Source organism: Trachypithecus francoisi, unplaced genomic scaffold, assembly GCF_009764315.1.
Source record: "Trachypithecus francoisi isolate TF-2019V2 unplaced genomic scaffold, Tfra_2.0 Lachesis_group1, whole genome shotgun sequence".
NCBI lineage: Eukaryota > Metazoa > Chordata > Mammalia > Primates > Cercopithecidae > Trachypithecus > Trachypithecus francoisi.
Window position 1 is genome coordinate 111992274 of NW_022681454.1, and position 23476 is coordinate 112015749.

A 23476-nucleotide genomic window follows, 5' to 3' on the forward strand; every position below is an offset into this window, starting at 1 on the left:
AACTACCTATTAGAATTGAAACCCTTGAACTAGACGCAATTAGATAATGAGTTGGAATAAAAAGAATACCTTTATAGAAATTAGAAACCTGGGTTCCTGGCTTTATCCCTTATTAACCAATGTATACTTGGGCAAGTCCCTGAAATTCTTGCACTATAGGTTCACCATCTGTGACAATGGAATGCATATATTTGTTTGAGTTTCAAATGAGATAATGGAGAAAATACTGTTATAAAATTATCTCAATATATATGAGGATTTTGAGAAGGGGGAAAATGGCCTACTCATTAAGTTAAGTCAATATGCTGCTTCTGGCCGGGCGCGGTGGCTCAAGCCTGTAATCCCAGCACTTTGGGAGGCCGAGACGGGCGGATCACAAGGTCAGGAGATCGAGACCACCCTGGCTAATACGGTGAAACCCCGTCTCTACTAAAGAATACAAAAAACTAGCCGGGCGACGAGGCGGGCGCCTGTAGTCCCAGCTACTTGGGAGGCTGAGGCAGGAGAATGGCGTAAACCCGGGAGGGGGAGCTTGCAGTGAGCTGAGATCCGGCCACTGCACTCCAGCCTGGGCGACAGAGCCAGACTCCATCTCTCTCAAAAAAAAAAAAAAAAAAAAAATATGCTGCTTCTGATAAGCTTTGAAAGTAGCTACAGAGACTTAAATAAGGACATTGATAAAACGGTTCTTAGAGGAAATCTACCAAACCCTTATTTTACAAGTGAAGAAAATAAGACCAAAGTTTCTACAAGTGAAGAAAATGAGACACATGAAGAAAATGAGACCTTGTACAAGGTCACAGATCACTGGACAGGGGCATAAATTCAGAAGCCCTTGACCACAGCTTGAACTATGATATTCTCATTTAGAATTCTATTTAACTTACAGGCAAGAAACTATATAATTTGTGTAACATTATAATCACCATATTTATACTTTGCTTGATTTTTTAGGCATTAGCTTAATTGACATAGTTTTGCTTCTGTACTGGTAACGGTTTTACATAATCTTTTTGTACATTTCACCATTTGAAGCCTACATTTTATCATTTTGTATGCTTCTAAATTTTTCTTACAGTCTAAAACCAATGCTTTAGTCATAATCATGTCTAAATTCCTTCCCCACCTCCTTGGTCAAGAAATGTACAAAAGGAAGGGAATCTGATTCTTGTGATTTACTGGTGAGATGAAAGCAATATAGTCAGGAAATGCCTAATCAACTGACTCCAGAAACAAAACTACAACTTAGTAATGATCTCTGAAGGCATTATTCTTTTATGTTCTCTTTCTGCCTCTGTCTCGTCTCTGTCTCTGTCTCTGTCTCTGTCTCTCATAGAATATATCCTAGCATTCCATTTACGGCAGTGAAGCTAATTTCAGAAAGAAATAAGCTGGTATTTTGAAGTATATGCAACATATTTTACAGTGTGTTTAAAGAGCTCACCTTAAGTTTTCAACAAGTGTCTTAGAATAAGATGTAGCTTCAAATTGTTTCATTCGTGTATTAGATATCTGTTATTAATTTGAGACTACCCATGGTGCTAAAGACAAAGAGCAGCTAGAGTTTTGTGGATATGTCTGATAACTGTTCGTCATGGTGGCTCATGTTCAGTAACCTGTTACTGGAGGCATAGGAAAGTACATTTGAGGGTTGCTGACAAAGATAAGGGGAATTCAGAGGTCAGTGTTGTGTTAGTGACCTTTCAGATAAATACTTAAGGATTAAGGAAGAGTATTTGTGATAAAGCTTAAAGATTGCCAAAAACAACATTTGACACATACAACAAACAAAACACATGTTCAATTTGGGTGAAATGGCAGCAAAAAATGGTTATTTAAGCAGAAGATAAGTCATGACATTAATTATAAACCACATTCAGTGGTTTTAATTCTATTCCTAGAATCATGAGAAGCCTCAGAATAAAATATTTTTTCTTTTCCAATTATTGGGGTCAGTTTCTCTGCATCTCTTTTTTATAAGTGATTTCTCATGTTCCAAGGCGGCTAGAGTCCGTCCCATTTTTCTTTGCCAATATTTATAAAACAATACTGATTCATGTCAGGATAAATTGGAGAGATATTAATTTGTACTTTGTGCTTTTGTTTAAAATAAAAGAATTATGAAAAATGAGAGCTTTTAAATTTTTATTGGTTTAATTTCACACCTCCAGCTATGCTTTCCATCCTCCATCGTCTTAAAAAGGTAAATAGATACATAATATACTCAAAGTTTTAGGTTTTGAAGTCTTGGGGTTTCTTTTGTTCTAAAAGAAGATTTAAGAGAAGTTTTAAAAATTATGTTTCTACTAATATCTTGAGTTGGACACATAAACTCAGATTTTAACTAGAATAAAGTAAGTAAACTGAATTAGTGAAATTGGTCACGCTTAAGAAATAAATGGGAAATTAAAATAATTAACTGTAAAATATAGTTTGAAGAATAATTGGATATAATTTAAGATAGCTTGAATATTGGATGACGTTAAGGCATTATTGCTATTGTTTAGATGTCTTAATAATATTGTCATTATATAGAAAAAGGCATTTATTTTTTAGAGATGTACATTGAAGTATTTGGAAGTAAGTATCATGATATCTGCATTTTACTTCATAACATTTTGCCAACAATGGGAAACAAGTGTAAAAAAGGAATGAGTAAAGATGGCTAGGCAGTCTGCTTGACTGAAGATAAGTCTTATAAATTGAGAGCCATTACTCAGATTTTCACCCATGAAAAATAAAGGTTCAATGTTGGCCAAATGTTCATTTTTTGAAATATAAGTTCGAACTTCTGATTTATAAAATATAAAATCACCTGGGTTTTATATTTTGGCAATTATTTATCAATTTTTAAATGATTTTTATTTCAAACAGAGCATATTTAAGACCTATAAGTCTTTAGACCATCTTTGGAATCTGTAGCTTCGGTTTATGTACAAATGTGGGAGAACGGACTGTGAGATCTGGAGCATGAGGAGGCAGAAGCAACCGTCTGAGGAGAGTTGTTGGAGGTAGACTTCTAAACTAGGGGGTGGACCTGTAAACTAGGAAGCAGGCATGGTACTCGAAGTGTTCAAGTAGTGCATGCATAGAAGGTGGTGGGATTGAGAGAGCTACATTTCAGAAAGATGTTTATGTAAATCCTTGTTTCAAGAACCACTGGGACTTGAACTCTAATCATATTTTTACAGACAAGTACGAATCTATGAATGTCTGTGAGTTTTTGAGTTCTCACTGGGCACTGCCTAGTAGAGCTGTGAGAAGAGGGCCACCATCCTCCAGATCCCAGAATGGTATATCCACTGACAGCTTGCACTCTTTTCCATGGAAAAGCTTCAGACACTCAATGCCAGTCCATGAAAGCAGCCAGGAGAAGGGCTGTACTCTGCAAAGTCACAGAGGCAGAGCTGCCCAAGACAATGGGAGTCCACCTATTGCATCAATGTGACTTGGATGTAAGACATGGAATCAAAAGAGATCATTTCAGATCTTTAAGATTTAATGAATGCCCCTTTGGGTTTTGAACTTGCGTGGGGCCTGTGATCCCTTTGTTTTGGTCAATTTCTCTTATTTGGAATTGAAGCGTTTATCCAATGGCTGTACCCCCATTGTATTTTGGAAGTAACTAACTTGTTTTTTATTGTATAGGTCCATAGGTAGAAAGGACTTGCCTTGTCTCAGATGAGACTTTGGACTTGGACTTTTGAGTTAATGCTGAAATGAGTTAAGACTGGGGTACTGTTGAAAAGGCATGATTGGTTTTGAAATGTAAAAAGGACATGAAATTTGGGAAGAACCTGGGCAAAATAATATGATTTGGCTATATGTCCCCACCCAAATCTCATCTCAAATTGGAATCCCCATAATGCCCAAGTGTCATGGGAGGTGATTGAATCATGGGGACAGTTTCCCCCACGCTGTTCTCATGATAGTGAGTTCTCATTAGATCTTATGGTTTTGTAATGAAGTCTCTTGCTCTCCCTTTTGCTGTCTCTTGGCTACCACCATGTAAGATATGCTTTGCTTGCCCTTTGCCAACACAATTGTAAGTTTCCTGAGGCCTTCCTAGAACTGTGAGTCAACTAAACCTCTTTCCTTAATAAATTACCCAGTCTTGGGCAGCTCTTTATTGCAGTGTGAAAACTGACTAATACAGCATCTTACCAAATGAGGATAATCAGAGTTAAAGCTAAAGCTAGGAGAAAGATATTCTTTTCTGCTATTCTTGTGAACTATGAGTAGATGATCTTAGGGGAACCTCTGTGTGGAGAATGCAAGATAGCAGTGAAAGAGAATGTAGGAGGCAAATATAGAAAGGTAGAAAAGAAGTAATTAGATATGCCTGCTAGCATTTGAGGTATTGGTTTCACATCTTCTCAAAGCCAATTTTCAAAGAAGTCAATATATCTTCTTGATCTGCTTAAGATAATTCTATAACAATATACATTTTTCTAAAAGTCAGAATATGTAGAGAACTAAGAATATGTAGAGAACAGAGTAATAGCTGCAGGAGTGAAGGGTAGATTAGGGCTTAGAAAATTCTCTCTCTCTATATATGGATATATATATATAATTTATAAATAAATCGGATAAATGAGAGAGTATATGTTTAGGATCTCTCTCTACACACACACACACACACACACACATATAAAACTTAGACTTTAAACACATAAAGGATCCAATAGTGAAAACTTTAGCAAATCAAACTGAAAATATAATTCTTAATTGTATAACCCACAGATAAGGAGTGACTTAGACTGACCTGCAATAATAGTAGTTTACTTTTAATAAGTAGGGTTAAATTACCAAAGTAATTACAAAAGACTACCTTTTAAAAAAATAATAATGTAAGTGTTTAAATGAGGAATTTTAACATGAAGCAGTGTTGAATTTTATTGAAAGATTTTTCTGCATCTATTGAAATGATCATGTGTTTTTTATCTTTAGTTCTGCTTATGTGATGAATCGTGTTTATCGATTTATATATATTAAACCAACCTCACATCTCAGGAATAATACACACTTGATCGTGGTGAATGAGCTTTTTGATGTGCTGCTGAATTTAGTTTGCAAGTATTTTTTTGAGGATTTTTTCCACAGATATTCATAAAGGATATTGGCATGAAGCTTTCTTTAGTTGTGCCTTTGCCAGATTTAGGTATCACGATGATGCTGGCCTCATAGAATGAGTTAGGGAGGAGTCCCTCCTTTTCAAATTTTGGAACAGTCTTGGTATGAATGGTAACAGCTCTTCTTTGTACATCTGGTAGGATTTGGCTGTGAATTCATCGGATCCTGGGCTTTTGTTCATTCATAAGCTATTCATTACTGATTCCATTTTAGAGCTTGTTGTTGATCTATTCAGGAATTCAATTTCTTCCTGGTTCAGTCTTGGGAGGGTGTATGGGCCCAGAAATGTATTAATTTCTACTAGATTTTCTAATTTCTGTGCAGAGAGGTGTTCATAATATTCCATGATGGTGATTTGTGTTTCTGTGTGGTCAGTGGTTATACCCTGTTTGTCATTTCTAATTGTGTTCTTTTGGATATTCTCTCTTTTCTTCTTTATTAGTCTAGCTAGTGGAAACCAAGTATTGAGGAAATACACCTCAAAATAATCAGACCCATCTGTGACAAACCCATAGCCAACATCATACTGAATGGATGGAATCTGGAAGCATTCCCTTTGAAAACCAGCACAAGATAAGCATGTCCTCTATCACCACTTCTATTCGACATAGTATTAGAATTCCTGGCCAGAACAATCAGGCAAGGAAAAGAAATAAAGAGTATCCAAATAGAAAGAGAAGAAGTCAAACTACCCCTGTTTGTAGATGACATGATCCTATATCTAGAAAATCCTATAGTCTCAGGCCAAAAGCTCCTTAAGTTTATAAACAACTATAGCAAATTTTCAGAATACAAATCAATGTAGAAAAATCACTAGCATTCCTGTACACCAACAATACTCAAGCCAAGAGCCAAGCAATTTGATCCATAATAGTAATGAGAAGAATAAAATACCTAGGAATACAGCTAACCAGGGAGGTAAAAGGTCTTTACAATAAGAACTACAAAACACTGCTCAAAGAAATCAGAGATGACATTAAGAAATGGAAACAAATATTTCATGCTCATGAATAGGAAGAATCACTATAATTAAAATGACCATATTGCCCAAAGCAATTTATAGATTCAATGCTATTCCTATCAAACTATTGCAGACATCCTTCACAGACCTAGAAAATAACTGTTTTAAAATTCATATGGAACCAAAAGAAAGCACAAATAGCCAAGGCAATTCCAAACAAAAGAACAAAGCTGGAGGCATTATGCTACCTGACTTTAATCTATGCTACAGGGCTACAGTAACCAAAACTGCATGATACTGGCACAGAAACAGACATATAAACAAATGGATCAGAATAGACAGCCCAGACATAAGTCTATACATCTACAACCATCCGATTTTGACAAAACTAAAAAAAAAAAAAAGCAATGGGGAAAGGATTACCTAGTCAATAAATGGTGCTGGGATACCTGGACAGCCATATGCAGAAGATTGAAAACAGACTCCCTGCTTATGCCATATGCAAAAATTAACTCAAGATAGATTAAATACTTAAATGTAAAACCCAAAGCTCTAAAAACCCTAGAAGACAAGCTAGGCAACACCATTCAAGGCATAGGAACTGGCAAAGATGCTAAAGGTAATCACATGACAAAGATGCTAAAGGTAATTACAACAAAAGAAAAATTTGACAAGTAGGATCTAATTAAATTAAACAGCTTCTGCACAGCAAAATAAACTATCAACAGAGGAAACAGACGATCTACAAAATGGGAGAAAATTTTTGTAAACTATGCATCCTGCATCCGACAAAGGTCTAAAATCCAGCATTTATAAAGTACTTAAACACATTTACAAGAAATAAAAACAAATAGCCCCAATAAAAAGTGGGCAAAGGACATAAACTGACACCTTCCAAAGGATGATATACATTCAGCCAACAAGCATGTGAAGAAAAATCAACATCACTGGTCATTAGAGAAATGCAAATCGAAACCACAATGAAATACCACCTCACACCAGTCAGAATGGGTATTATTAAAAAGTAAAAAAAAAACCAACAACAAATAAACAAACAAACAAACAAAAAAACAGATGATGGCAAGGTTGCAGAGAAAAAGGAAGGCTTATACATTGTCGGTGTGAGTGTAAATTAGTTCATTTATCATGGAAAGCAGGGTGGTGATTCCTCAAAGAGCTGAAAGCAGAACTACCGTTCAACCCAGCAACTCCATTACTGAGTATATCCAAAAGAATATAGATCACTGTATCATAAAGACACATGCACGCAAATGTCCATTGCAGCACTATTCACAATAGAAAGGGCATGGAACCAACCTAAATGCCCATCAATGGTAGACTGGATAAAGAAAATGTGGTACATATACAACACAAAAAACTTTGCAGCCATAAAAAAGAATAAGATTATGTCCTTTGTCAGAATATGGATGTAGCTGGAGGCCATTATCCTTAGCAAACTAATAGAGGAACAGAAAACCAAATCACATGTTCTCAATTATCAGTGGGAGCTAAATGATGAGAACACATGGACATGCAGACGGAAACAACGAACACTAGGGGCTACCTGATGGTGCAGTGTGGGAGGAGGGAGAGGATCAGTAACAATAGCTAATGGCCACTAGGCTTAATAACCAGATGATGAAATAATCTGTAAATCAAACCTCTATGAAACAACTTTCCCTGTATAACAAACTTCACATATACCCATGAACTTAAAGCTAAAAAAAGACAAACCTCAAAATGTATTAAAGACTTTAAACTTAAGGCCTAAAATCATGAGAGTAATATAAGAAAATATAAAGAGAAATCTCTATGATATTGGAATGGACAATAATGTTTTTGGATAGGACCCAAAAAGCCCAGGCAACAAAAGCAAAAATAAACGAATGGGATTATATAAAACTGAAAAGCTTCTTTATAGCAAAATAAGTAATCAGAATGAAGAGACACCTACAGAGTGGGAAAAAAAAATTTGCAAATCATCCATTTGATAAGGGGTTAATATCTAAAATGTAGAAAGAACTCAACCGAATAGCAACAATATAAATAACCTGATTTTAAAAATGGATAAAATACTTGGATAGTCATTTCTCAAGAGAAGATATACAAATAGCAGGCATGTATATGGAAAAACCCTCAATCAACAATAGAGAAATGTGAATTGAAACCACAAGGAGATATCAACTGTTAACTGGGCTGTTATCAAAAAGATGAAGAGAATAATTGTTGGCAAATACACAAAGAAAGGAGAACATTCATATGCTATTGATGGGAATGTAATTAGTATATCTAGTATTGAAAACAGCATGGAGGTTCCTCAAAAAAATTAGAAATAGAGCTTTCATACTATCCAACAATCCTACTACTTGGTATATGTCCAAAGGAAGTGAAATCAATATGTCAAGGAGATCTCTGCACTCCCATGTTAATTGCAGAATTATTCACAACAGTCAAGGTATTAAATCAACCTATGTGTCCATGGAGAAATGAATACGTAAAGAAAATGTGATATATATGTGTGTGTGTGTATATATATATATCTCTCTCACATATAAATATGCTCACATATACACACACACACAAGATGAACAATGAAATACTGTTCATCTTTCAAAAAGAAGGAAATCCTGTCATTATGACAAAATGGATGAACCTGGGGTATATTCTGTTAAGTAAGCCAGACACAGAAAGAAAAATGTCACATAGTCTCACTTATATGTAGAATATTAAAAAAGTTTAATTCATAGAAGTAGAGATTACAATGATGGTTATCAGGGTCTGGGGATGGAATTGGATAGGGAGATGTTGGTCAAAGGATGAAACATTCAGTTATATAAAATAAGTAAGTTCATCAGATCTATTGTACAACATGGTGACTTTATTTAATAACTGTGTTGTATTCTTGAAAATTGCTAAGAGAGTAAATAGTGTCCTCACCACAAAAATTTGTAAATATGTGAGAAAATGCATGTTAACTAACTCAATTTATCCAGTCCAATATATATGCATCTTTCACAACATTATGTTGTACATAACAAATATATATAATTTTTATTCACAAATTTTAAAAAGTAAATAAAATGAATCATTTAAAAATTGTAAGAACAAGTAATATACATATTATATAATAATTTTAGCTTTTGTTATTTTTTTGCCTTGATCCTTAAACTATTTTATGTACTTTGCTTCATGTAAGCAAAGTGACGCTATGCTAAAATTACAAGTAAATTTTAGTGTAATTAGTAATACGCTACATATTAAACAATAAATACCCAGTTATCTCAAAATGTACTTATTAAAATTTGCTTGGGATTTTTGTTTATCTTATCTTGATATTTAAATTAAAAGAAACATGATTGAAACCTTATTTAGCCAGCTCTGTATGTTAACCTGGTAGAAAGAGAAAGTTTTATAGAAACTATACATACCATCATGTACCACATAATGACTTTTTGGTCAGTAATGAACCACATATGTGACGGTGGTCCCATACAGTTATAATGGAGCAGCCCTATACAGTTGTAAAATTTTTTAAATCATTCATAGTGTATTTTTACTATACCTTTCCTATGTTTAGACATGTTTAGGTACTTGAATACTTACTGTTGTATTTCAATTGCTTACAGCAGGGGTCTCCAAACGCTGGGTCACAGACCAGTACTGGTCCATGGCCTATTAGGAAGTAGGCCACATAGCAGGAGGTGAGTGGAAGGCTGTATTTACAGCCACTCCAAATTGCTCACATTAACACCTGAGCTCCACCTCTTCTCTGATCCGTGGTGGCATTAGATTCTCATAGAAATGTGAGCCTTACTGTGAACTGAGCATGCCAGGGATCTAGGTTGTGTATTACTTATGAGAATCTACTGCCTGATGATCTGTCACTGTCTCCCATCATCATCCCCAGATGGGACAGTCAAGTTGCAGGAAAAGAAGCTCAGTGCTCCCACTGATTCTACAATATGGTGAGTTGTATAATTATTTCATTATATATTTTAATGTAATAATAATAAAAATAAAGTGCATAATAAATGTAATCTGCTTGACTCATTCCAAAACCATCTCCTGAAACTCTGGTCTGAGAAAAAATTGTCTTTCGCAAAACTGGTTCCTGGTGACAAAAAGGTTGGGGACTGTTGGCTTACAGTTTTTCATACAGTAGCATACTGTACAGGTGTAAGCCTAAGGGAAATAGGCTATACCATATAGCCTAGGTGTGTAAGTCTATACCATCTAGGTTCTTGTAAGTACACTCGATGATGTTTATACAAGGATGAAACCACCTAATGATACATTTCTCAGAATGTATCCCTGTCATTAGGCAATGCAAGACTCTATGGAAAGAGAATAAAAGCAAATTGTATTTATTATAATCTTGTTTTCTCTATCCACTTTCACTGGAAAAGTCATCTTTCTTATTAATTTAATTAAAAAGCCTTATATTCTTTTAAGAGTAGCTAAGTAGATGCTCACACTTAATTCTTTTAAAGGTGTTATAAACAACCTTGTATTATGCTGATTAAATATATTGGATGCTACTTTTAATTTAAAAGAAATTCAAGTACTTCTAATGTGTATGGTGGCCAATTTGCATTTATGATCTCCATGATGAGATTCTTCCAGGAAATGAGAGGTGCATTATAATATAAATGGAGTTGTAGATTTGGTTGATTTTAATTTGTGACCTAGAGGTCAATAGTTATTGGGTGTAATAACCCTCTGGTAATGGGGAAATTCAAGGCACATTTGTATAATGAGAAATCATAACTAGTTATGGTTCAAGATGATGAATCTTCTTTTTGCCATTCTGATCTGCTGGGACTCTGACTTAATTTTATAGACTTCATACTTCAAGCATTTAAGATATAATTTTACTAGACAAAGTTATAAAGTTAGTCTTTGGTTTATAATAAAATTTATAATATCCACTATATTCAATGCAGTGCTGTTTTATATGCTTGGTGTTTTAAATGCATGTTTTTATTGTCTTTCTGATAACTCCTGTATTGGTATTTGCTTGATACATTTTTATTTTCCTCAGGATTGTCTTTCATACAATCATGTTTTCCTAGATTTATTTATTTGTTTATCCTACTAAATTAAAATGCACATTAAAATAGAAGAGATTCAGAGCAGTGCTGTCCTTGTATAAAACTTTATTACATTTCAAAACTAAAATTTATTGCAGGTTTAGAAACTAGAATTTCAAAGTTAAATGGAAATTACATAGAGAAAAATAACATAAAGTCTGATCTTTATTCATCATTACCAGATCAGAACTTAATCTTCAACTTAAAATAATTCAAGTCACAATATACTCAAAACTTTTTTTAAATGATTGAAAAATATTTTACTATATAGAAGTGCTTTACTCATGAATAAAGATAAAATAATAAGGATAAAGATGATACCTTTTTGAGCAATTACACTATGTGACAGAAACTTGTTAGGTGCTTAACATGAATTCTTTAGTTAATCTTTATAACTACCAGATGAGATAAGTACTGTCTTTATATCCACTTAAAAAATGTTAAATCGGAGACTTAAAAAGATTAAAAAGCTATATCGACATCATATTCCTATTAAGTGGATTTAGGTTTTTGTGGTTTAAAATCCTGTGCTCTCTGAACCACTCTTAGAAGTGTTGTCTTTGACCATCCACTCAGACCTACTAAGAGTTTTTGGCTGTGTCACTTAAGAATCTGCACCTTAGCACCTGCACTGGAATTCATGTTTCTCACATAGGAAAACCTGAAAAAGAAAAAAAGCAAATAATTAATGATGACTAAAATTTACTTCAAACAATATAATAATGGACAGGATTGTAGACAGTTCAACAGTAGAATGGGATAAACTGCTCATTTTAGCAGAGAGCTGCCTGTTTTCAGTCATATATAAAGCAGTAAAGCCTTTTGACCGTGCTTTCACTGGACATGTACCTCTTCTGTTTCTGAACCAGTTCTCCATATTTTTCAATATGTATCGGAGCCCTGGTACTTTTTTCTCTGTCAGCAATCTGAGTCAAATGAGACGTTGAAAGAAACAATAGCTGATGCTGTGAAAATCCATTTCATTCTCTGTTACATTGAACATTGACTTGGTTTGCTTTAAGGAGCTTTATAGAAATCTTGCTTTTCAATGAATACATAATAAAGAGTTTGTAGTTATAATTAGAATTTCTCTAATATCAGCTTTTCTTTCCTAAGGTTTAAACAGTTATTACAGGTGAAACAAATATGTTTATTTAAGGTCTTTTATATTTAAATGAAAGAATTTTATTCACCGTTTGGCATGAAAAACACATTCAGAAAACTGATCTACTGGGAGAAAATTAAAAAAAATTAAAATCTAAGACCATCCAAGTAGAATTAAATATTGAATGTTTGAAATATGGATGAAATAAACATTGAATGTGTCCAGGTTTTAAAATAGTTTCAGTGAAATTGTTGAATTTTGGATTATTGGAATTCTGAGGAAACATATATATTATAAAGTAACATTGAGCAATTTATAGTAGGTGCAATATAAGTGACTTTTTTAAAAAAGGTACATATCACACTTTAAAAACAATACAGAATTAAAAACCAAGTATGAGGTAAAAATAATAATTATCTTGGTCATGTGATTCACACCTAAAACAATGGGTTTACTTCTTACCTACCAACCTATGGCAACAACCAAGAGACCACTTCTTATTGACTAGAAAAGCTTTATCAAAAATAAATGAAATTTTAAGATAAAACTAATTCCCTCAGATCCTCAAGAGGCTTTCAGAATGGTCCAGCATTAAAACAAACAACAAACAAACACATTTTTACTTTATAAGAATAAGGAAGATGTTCATTATAAAATATAAATTAAAATATAAGCAAAGAGATGATAAATAAAAGCTACCAATAGCCCACCAAACAGAAGTGAATATCATTGTTTGGGATGTATTTATTCTCAATCTCTTTGTTTCCCCACCACTCTTCCAGGATTGGAGTCATAGTGGTATAATGTTTAGTAAATTTGTTCTTTGAATGTACATAATTTCCATCCATATATAACTTCCCATATCATAAAATAATACTTTATAACTCTGCCTTCAAGGGCAATATTCTATTTGCCTATGATGATTTCAAAGACATAATAATGAAACAGGTTATCCTTGGATATAACAACCAACAATGTAGGGAATAAAATGCAAGCCGTGGAAACTGACTGCATGAACTCGAAATATGATTCAGCCTCTTGCAAGCTGAATGACCTGTACTGTGTTATCTAATATCTCTGTACCTCCAATTCCTTAACTGAAATGTAGATAAAGATATTTGTTGCCTCATGAAATTGTTGCGACTGAGACTTGGATGAGTTAATATAATACCAGTGACTGAAATATAAAACTGCTAAAATAAATAGTAGATGTTATGAAAGCAATAATAACTATGTGATACATTCTTAGTAGAATTTTGAAGTTAAAAATGCTGCATAAGTTTTCAAATATTTGATGCCTATTGAGAAATTGCCCAGATATACCCAATGGGATACTCAGAGATATTTCTGTCTATGTATCTAAGTATCTACTATCTATCTATCTATCTATCTATCTATCTATCTATCTATCTCTATCTATCATCTATCTAATAAAATCAGTTCTCTTTCTAGAGAGGGTCTCTTTCTAGAGAGTTGAGGGTGAAATTTGACATGCAAATTGTCAAAACTTATCTCTGAAGTTGTTAAACTAATATCCCAGGCACCAAATCCAGCTACGTTTCTGATGTACTCTTTCATGCATTACTTGTAACTTGTCTGTAGCTACCATAGCTTTATTATGATTAGCAACACATCCTATTTCAGTCCCTGGATAGTCATTTCTCCTCCTCACACCTGTGCTAAGTAGCACATATAAGTATAAGTTTATTAAGTTTATCCCAATTTGAAATGTACAATTAGCATATAGGTATTGTCTTAATTTGAATATTTAATATATTTATAAGGTAAACACTTTTACTTGGAACTATTTAGTTTTTGAGATGGTTCTACTAGATGCTTGCTTCTATTTGTTACTAATATTTTCAGTCTTTCTCCAAAAGACATTTTACATCTTTTTTTCATACTTCGTTAGTCTATTGGTCTTGACTTTTTTCTCTTTCATTTCTTTCTCATGGGAGTTGTGTATGGTATAAATGTGTGCTTTTTGTATGTTTATATTTGTGTGTGTAGTCAAATCTATTGGTCTGTAAATTTATAAGCCTTTCTGACCTACAGTTGATATAAGATGAATGATTCTTTTTATAATTAGGCATGTATAAATCATTAATGGGATTTTGAGATCCAAAACGATTAATATCTTCTGACACAATTCTTTGACCTGCAGCCTTCTAAAGAAACCCCATAATTTCCACAGTAGCTACATAATCAATACCTATCACACACCAAATAAATGACATCCATTCTGCTAAATAATTTGCATGCATTCTTTAACTTATTCTTATAAGGAATTAGGTATTGCAGTATTTCATGTTTCCCAAATTAGAAAATTATATATACATTTTAAGTAGTGGTCCAGTTCTATAATAGATTTAGAAATGGCAGGGCTGAGTCTTTCTGCCTTCTTAACCACTGTAGTCGATGACCTCTTCTATATTACAGCACATTGACATGTTGGAACACTGACAAAGAGGTAGTTAATGAAGCTTAAAGGGTGTACACATCAGAGCTGTATTGCTGGAAGAAATCTTTGAGATTATATGCCCAAGTGCTATACTTTTTCTATTGGTAGACTTACGTGAGAGCCAAAGTGGTTAAATATTTTGTCTAACATATCAGCTAGGTAATTTCAAGAAATTAAATGAAACTCATTTTATGTAGGACATGTTTGATTTATGTCTTTGTATCTGGAATTAAAGCATCAGAATCCATTCAAATCATTTGTGTTTAGAATGACAATATATAGTTTTATTCTTTATATATACATACATTTTAAGAAATTAATATTCTCTTAATATTTTTCAGAACTCTTAAGTATGGGCTCCTTTAAGATAAAAACAAACTATCAATATCTAAAATGATGTTAGCTTTACTAAACATAAGAAAATATAAAGAAATTTAGGTTGTTATTTTTAGTTAGTTATGCCTATACTATATACCACACAAAATATTTGCACTCTTTTTTTTCCCTCTGGCATTAGATTTGAAAATAATGCAAAGATTTTCCTCAGAGAAACCCTATTCCAGATAGCTTAGTACATGCACACATATCTGCAGGCTTCCATTTCCTCCGTGGAAATTGATGCCATGGCTGTCAGCAGACCTACTGGAGACTCGAATAATAATCGCTTTTCAAAGCTGAAGGCAGAAAGAAAATTTCAGGAAGATATTCACTATAACTTCAAGATATAACTTGAAGTTAAAATTTTTGTATACATTTGGCTCTCATATTAAGTGAATATATTTATAAGTAAACCAAAACTATGTGTTCTGTAGCGTAGGGCAGAAAAACAATTAAATAACCCATAAGTAGAGGCCAGGCACGGTGGCTCACACCTGTAATCCCAGCACTTTGGGAGGTCGCAGCGGGCGGATCACAAGGTCAGGAGATCCAGACCATCCTGGCTAACATGGTGAAACCCCGTCTCTACTAAAAATACAAAAAAAATAGCTGGGCGTGGTGGCTGGCACCTGTAGTCCCAGCTACTCGGGAGGCTGAGGAAGGAGAATGGCGTGAACCCGGGAGGCGGAGCTTGCAGTGAGCCTAGATCGCGCCACTGCACTCCAGTGCCGCCCACTGCCTGGGCGACAGAGCGAGACACCGTACCCTCCCCGCCCCCCCCAAAAAAAACCATAAGTAGAGTGCAACATTTTTTCCTGGCCTAGATGGAAAACAGCCTTCACTTTCCACCACTTTCAGCTTTTCTCTAGTTACTTCTCACTCTACCTAGCATGCCATCTCAGGTTTTATTTTTCTAGTGTTTGCATTGTGCAATGATAAAGAGAAAGTAATCAGCTAGAGAAACAAAGATTTACTTCTTTATACAAAAATACCCTTCAACTCTGAAGGAAATTATAAATCTAAATACTACAATGTAATTGATCTCTTCAAATATATTTTTAATTTAATTTGATGTTTCTTGAGTAAACACGAACTTGGGAGTAAGAATGATATATGAAAAAAATAAGTGTCAGAATAATTAGCCTCACATTTATGATCCCCATGAGTTTAATTCTCATAGGATCTCTTATTGTATTAATGAGCATGAACAGTATTTTTTTTTTCAGTTTTGGAGAAAACTCAAAACATAGATTAGCCAGTTTATTTTGATACACTATCTTCCTCATTTTTGGTTTGATCTCTTTGACTACAAATTTCACTCTTGTTTTGCTCATTCTCTTCACAACATCTCCAGTCTCATCCCCACAAATCTATATGTTGGCTTGATCACTTTTTTTCTATTGTTCACTTACTGAAACTTTACTTGTGAAAACTGTTGTTCTTTTATATGCCTGGGGTAGTGTGCATTTGTAGTATCCAGGCAAATCTATGTTAATTCTTATTTACTATCACTTATTGAATGTTTAGCTCTACATTAAGCACTGTGCTATGTGTTAGAAAATTAAGCCGAATAGACACTGTCTCTGCCTTTAGGACCCCAATCTCCTTGGTGCTTTTTAGTTACCTTTCTTAACATGTAAGAAGAATGAGAAGTCATAGAGGCTCTTCACAGGAGATAGATATTTCTACAGAAAAAGTTAAGCTTTAACATTGTACAGGCAAAGTCAAAAGAAAGAAGAAAAGAAGAAGAAAGAGGAGGAGGAGGAGGAAGAGGAGGAGGAGGAGGAGAAAGAAAGAAGGAAGAAGAAGGAAGGAAGAAGCAGCATACAGGAGCACCAAATACTGTGAGGGGAAGCTCTGTGCTCTATATACATCTGCAATCCAGTGACTAGAGGTGTTTCTGACAAGAGTAGGTGCTCAAAAAGTATTATGTTGTGTTGACTGTGCCAATAGTACCGATTCAGAGTGTATTAGAACTCAGAACAAATAGAAAACATTGGCTGAGCATGGTGGCTAATGCTTGTAACCCCAACACTTTGAAAGGCCAAGGCAGGAACATTGTTAGGCCAAGAGTTTGACACCAGCCTGGGAAAAATGGCAAGACCTCATCTCTATGAAAAACAAAAAAAAAGTAGCCAGGCATGGTGGTGTGTGTCTCTGGTCCCAGCTACTGGAGAGGCTAAGGCAGGAATATTTCTTCAGCCCAGGAAATCAAGGCTGCAGTGAACTGTGTTTGCATTGCTACACTATGGCTGGGGCAAAAGAGTGAGACTCTGGCTCACAGGATCAGTCAAAAAAGACATATTTGAGGCTATTTTATTTAAAATGAAGGTAGAGCACATAGATAAGCTGAGGTGGGCAAAAGGACATTTAATGAAGAATTTAGAGTTTATTATAAATGCAAATGGGAGTTGACTCAGGATAACCTAAGTGCTTTAACCATTTTATCATTATACTTACTTAAAGACAATAAAAACATGCATTTACCTGTATGAAAAGCATTCTAGTGTAAATTATGTTATCATATTAACTCAGCCCATAGAAGAAGGACTCAAGCTTGTATGAAGCTAGGAGGAAATGTAAAAGTACACTCTACTAAAGGAAGGCAAAAGTTACAGGTATTTTTAAAAATGTAAATAGTTTTTTATTTTTATGCCAATTCTTCATCAAGAACACTTTTACTCCAAGCCAAGAGTAGGTATAGAAAAATATTCAGAGAGTCACAGAAATTCCTTTTCTCTTCCTTGTTTTTAAGCGAATGTATAAGGAGAAAATTTGAGAGGGAATTCAAGGAGTTAATATGCCAATCTGATAAATGGCATTATGCCAAAACAGCACTTTGTGTGAACAACTGAAAAAGAACCTGTAAATGCAAACAATGGGAACAGCTGAAGGCAAAGGAAGGTAGGAATTTTATTATAACCATGACATTGTTATTGGAGACGCAATAGCCGTAGCTGATTATGCCTTTGTGCAATCAGTAGATGTGGTGGTTTAATTTGGAGTAAAAGCACAAAGTCAGCCTGAGGTTAGTTGAGTGGGTTTTAGGCTCCCTCCCAAGCTCTAATACTAAGAATAAATGGTGTGTGCTGACTAAGTGGGAGAGGCAGCAATGATCACGTCTTTAAATAGACATGAAAAATATGTTTTTGAGATCACCTTCCCGTGGAGAAAACAGTTATTATGAGGGAGTGTCAATCTAAAATTACAATTCAGGATTGCTTTTATGCAAAAACTATGAAAAAGGGGAAATTTATTTTCAAAGTTTCCAGCCTCCTCTTTACAATTCTATTTGCCCCTTGGTGCTATACCCTTACATGAAAAATAACATTTTATCACAAACAATTTGTTACAGTCAATATGAGGTACCTGTTAGATGAAAAGAATGACTCCAGATTGAATAAAGCAAGTAAAAACTCAGGAGATATCCAGATCCCACCTTGAGCTTGTGCCTCATCCCATATCTCAGCTTCTTCCTCTTCCATCCTTCTGAGGAGAGACCACAGTGTGAGAATGGTTTCTACTTTTTGCATTATTTTTACAAACCTGCAAATATAAGTGTTTATAAAAATCCTTAGGGGATATGTGCAAGTGACTATTTTTATTATTTTAATCAAGAAAAAAACCCCTCACATTTGAAGATCTTTCACACTGGCTAGACATCTGAGAAGAAATGAATAGCAACATTTAACTATTGTAATCTCTTCTTTAAAAAAAATAGATGAATAGAAACAAATGCCCAAAGCATTTGTTGTATATATTGGAGGGCTTCTATATCTTGTATAACAAAAGTGCTTATAACTTAGCAGAAAAATCAGGAACCCAATAGAAAAGAGAGATCAAATATGCACACTTTATTTTTTTAAAAATAGAGATAAGTGAAGCCTTTTGTGCAATAAAAATACAACACTCAAAGTCAAGCAAAATTTTAAACATAAGATTATTTTAATATTAGATTGTCAGTTATAGAAAAATCTTCAATATTCAAGATATATTATTCATTTAAAAATGATCTTCATAGGAAAATATGAGCAGTTCTCACTTGAATATGAATAGATGTCAGTTATGGAAGCTCACACAGTTGTGAGTATGCATGTCGTAAATACAAACATATTCATCTATCTATCATTTATCTTTATATTGGTCAGGATGGATATACATTAAACAGTTTAAATCAAGATATTTCTGGGAATGTGAGTGGGGATGTAAGGGGGTTAAGAAGAATTTCTCTTCAAAGTTTATTAGCAGAATTGGACACATGTTTAAATCAAAACTCAGTTTCTGCATGAAATTAGTTCTGTCATGAGAGATGGGACCAGCTTGTTCATGGCTTGAAACAGTTCATGAAAACAAATTGTGGGCAACAATTTCTAACTCCATATTCAGTGGCAGCATGTTAATAGCTCCACGATGGGAGACTTTACACCAAAACAATCAGCAAACAAATAAGAGTCCTACGAACCAGTTTATTTTTAATCTTTCTATCTCTGTCTTTGTATCTATCTTTTAATCTGTAGAGATGATTGTTAAACATTTATAAGCATACCGCTGGATGGGACCATTGTAATTGGCTTGGACATATCAGGATTTACCTTTCAGCAGTGAGTTATATGTGAAGGGTACTGTTAGTAAACTCAGAGTTCTGAGCAATTTCAAATGATGAGTGAATATTAGGTAGTAATAGTATCTGATATTGTGATATAGAGGTCAAGAATGGTGATCATTTCCATGCATTTTGGACCAGGCTAGAACATTTATATTACCATATTCAATTCTGGATAATCATTTTAAGTATAGCACTGATAAGCTAGGGAATTCTGACGAAGCAAAGCAAAGGTGCCATGTCTAGAAAGCATGGCACATAAATGACTATGCAATGCTATGGGAATGCTTAGACTGAAAGAGGCAAGTATCATGGAGGATATTGTATCATTCACTGAAGGTCCATTATCTGGAAGAGTGCTCTGACTCCTTCTCCAGTATAGGGCTGGAATGTGCATATACACACTGACAAGGAAGCCAAACTACTCTTGACAACTCAGGTATGATTAAATGCATAATTTTTATGGACTTGATTGGTTTTAACTCATTTGAAATATTTTTTGTCTTTGCACCTACATATATAATTTTAAAAATGTCATGTCTTATTACATTTTTGTACTCATAAACTGTCTTTAAATTAAATCAGAAAAAAGTATAATTTAATCTCATAAATTTTCTTCTTTATAATCTGATTCTCTTTAATTCCTATGATTATTTACAATATGTAAAATTAATTCTTACGCTACTATAAAAACACATTAGTCTTTATACTTTCTTGTGCAACCTAGTTCTGTGTAGACTATGAATATTTTGTATATTAATACAAAATATTATTGAAGATTAAAGGGAGCAGACATATTTTTATGCAGTATTCCTGTCAGAATGGTGAGAGAAACAAAAAAGGTTTAATATGCTTGTTACCACACATGGGAAACCAATGCCACATTCAGGACCAGAAGGCTGTTCTTTACCCCAGGACTAGAAGGTTTTTCATTACCTTTTCCTTTGCATTCATATCATAACAGGAATAGCAAGTGCTGTATCATTCATCCTTATGCTTTTGGGGGTTGACATCTCACTTTTGTGACTAAGTGAGATAAATGAAAAGTAGAACCCATGAACATACTGTCATACTTCTCAATAAAATGACAATATCCTATTTTTCACTTAATATTCACATTGTGCCATACAAATTGTTCACATTTTGACTAGGCAAACATAGAGTTCCATTTTTTGTTTGTTTGTTTTAATCACAAGCAAAAAGGCTGAATCTAGGTGATTTATGGAGGGGTGGTCAAAGCTTCCATTTCAATTAGGGAGTTTGGCATCTAAATAAGATTTCACTTGCTAATACTCTTCTTTCTCTGTTAGTATATGTAAAGAAGAAAACAACAAAACATATATTTCTTCTCCTTTTCCTTTTAAACTAACTAACAGTATTCAAGTATTTATTGATCACCAACTCAGGACCAAATATTGGGTAGGGGACTGCAGAATAAAAGAACTATAAACCATGCTATTTGTTCACAGTGGGCAAATGTGAAAAAAATCTACTTTATATTCCTGGAAATTTTTCCTTTTTCTTTTTGAAGAGGAAACTCTGTATAGTTAAATAATAAACACATCTATACTCTAACTCAACATGTACGTTAAAAAAATGAGTTAAAAATGAAAAGATCTAGAATCAAGTTAGAGTCTACAGAAGTGTGTGAGGAAATCACACAAAATTCACATCTGTACTTTCAGAATGAAGAATATAGCCATCTTTCTAATAAAGTTTGAACATCAAATAAGATACATACAAGGCTAGCTTAAAAACATATATATGTGATATATAAAGTCCTGTCATGTATGTATTTTCCATACACATATAGACTGTTTATCATGTCCTCAATGTAATGTAGTATGTGAACTTTGGTTCAATTAATAATTATTGAAGGTTTCCCAAGTACTTAGGTACTGTTCCAACTCATTATCCTGTTATTTAACCCTCTGATTCTCTAAACAAGCATTGGAGAACATATTCCCTTATTACAGACAAGGAAACTGTAGATCAGAGATGTAAAATTATTTGTCAAAAGCTAATAATAGCTGAAACTAAATAATGTTAGCAGATTATCAATCCAGTACACTTTATGTACACACACTGCCCAAGTATTTGCTCACATACATATGAGCAAATATATAACACAACTTTTACTTTAAAAGAGCTTGAATTCTACTTAAAAAGGAAATGTATTTTTAAAAAATGAAAAGTTTAAAACAAGAATCCAAGGCATTTTGCCACTTTTTTTTTTTTTTTTTGTCTTTTTTCTGAAGAAGAAATAAAAGATGCAGAAGTTCTAAGGAAAAAGAGATTTCTGGGGGCTTAAGAGGTCAGAGAAAACAGTAAAAGCTGCAATCCAAAAGTTTAATAGTATTTTTAATAGCAAGATGGGGGATAAGAAAAAACAGCTGAAGCAGAGGTAATGGCGAGAATAAGGATTCCTAAGGACCGTGAGAGGAGGAAATTGTTAATAGATAACGTTAGTATAAAATGCAATTACTCTTTCACATGCTTCGTCAAGTATAACAATGGAAAAGAGATGGCAAAAGTGCACTTTAAAACTACTGTCATGTGGAAAAACTCCAGTTACAATGAATTTCCAAAGTGTATACTTCATAAAATTGGAATAAAAGAAAAATATTATGTTGGTTGCAAAGGAATTGCGGTTTTGCCATTGGAAGTGATGACAACAACCTTACAGTCATTCACTTTTCCTATTTGCTTTTACATGTGATACACACACATTGAAATATTTCAAGAGACATGTTCTCAATAAATTCAGAATTATAATTAAAGAAAACATTTATTGTTGCCACCGCATTATTTTCTCACTTCCAGTCAGCCGGTTTGAACATTTATTCTATTCCAAAGATGCTCCAAATACAGGACTGGCATTCAATAATGCTATGGGCCATGCAGACTGACATGCTATATGTAACAGCTAAATACATATCTTGTGTTGTATTCATTATTACAAGTCAATAACAGGAAACAACAGAGGACATAGTCATTGGGGGAAGGGTTAAAAATAATTGATTTTTATCATTATTTAAATTCTAAGCATACATTGAGATTAATAATTAGGTCAATTTCAGAATATTTACTCATCAAATTTTCTTGAAACTTTTAATTTCTCTCTATTTTTTTGTCTAGAATTTATAGCTTTAAAAATCAGAAACCCATCACTTCCTATGAATTAGGATTCATATAGATGTTTAACAGTTACACTAAAGCCTAGTTTACTCATCTGTCCAATGTGTTGGTATTATTCAACTTGTATCTCACACGTTATCCTCAGGCACTGCTAATTAATGCTAATAATATGCCTTGAGATTCAAAGGTAGAAGGTGTTATGTAGAGATACATAAAAATCCTAATTTGAGAATTTTAGTTTTCTGTATTCTTAACTAAACAAAAAATAACAATAAAAAATAACATAGACAAGTTTACCAGGAAAGTGTTGTCAGCCCAAATGGCCTGGATTTCTGGCCAATACATCAAAGTACTTTGATAGATATAGATATAGATATAGATATAGATATACATAGATATAGAGAGATGTATATGTATATATAACATAGCATATGCAATTATATATATGTAATATAGAATACAATTTATTTAAGATTGAGTGAATGGGGAATGTGAACTTGGGAATATTTATGTTTTTATTCACTCTGCTTTTTCTTTACTTTCGTATTTCTTTTTTAAGAATTAGGGATTCCATTCTTAGTAAAACACTGAAAAGATGCTTATCCCA

The 23476-nt window shown here is 33.7% G+C and overlaps 1 long non-coding RNA gene across 1 annotated transcript in view; it reads right to left on the minus strand.

The window, feature by feature from the left end:
- Positions 1 to 11316: 11316 nt before the first annotated feature.
- LOC117086417 overlaps positions 11317 to 23476 on the minus strand; it is a 29477-nt gene continuing 17317 nt past the window's right edge. Inside the window, exons 2-3 of the long non-coding RNA XR_004438330.1 lie at positions 18498 to 18617; positions 11317 to 11845 (exon numbers count right to left, since the gene is read on the minus strand). This is a non-coding gene — a long non-coding RNA (uncharacterized LOC117086417). The remainder of the gene's footprint in view (positions 11846 to 18497; positions 18618 to 23476) is intronic.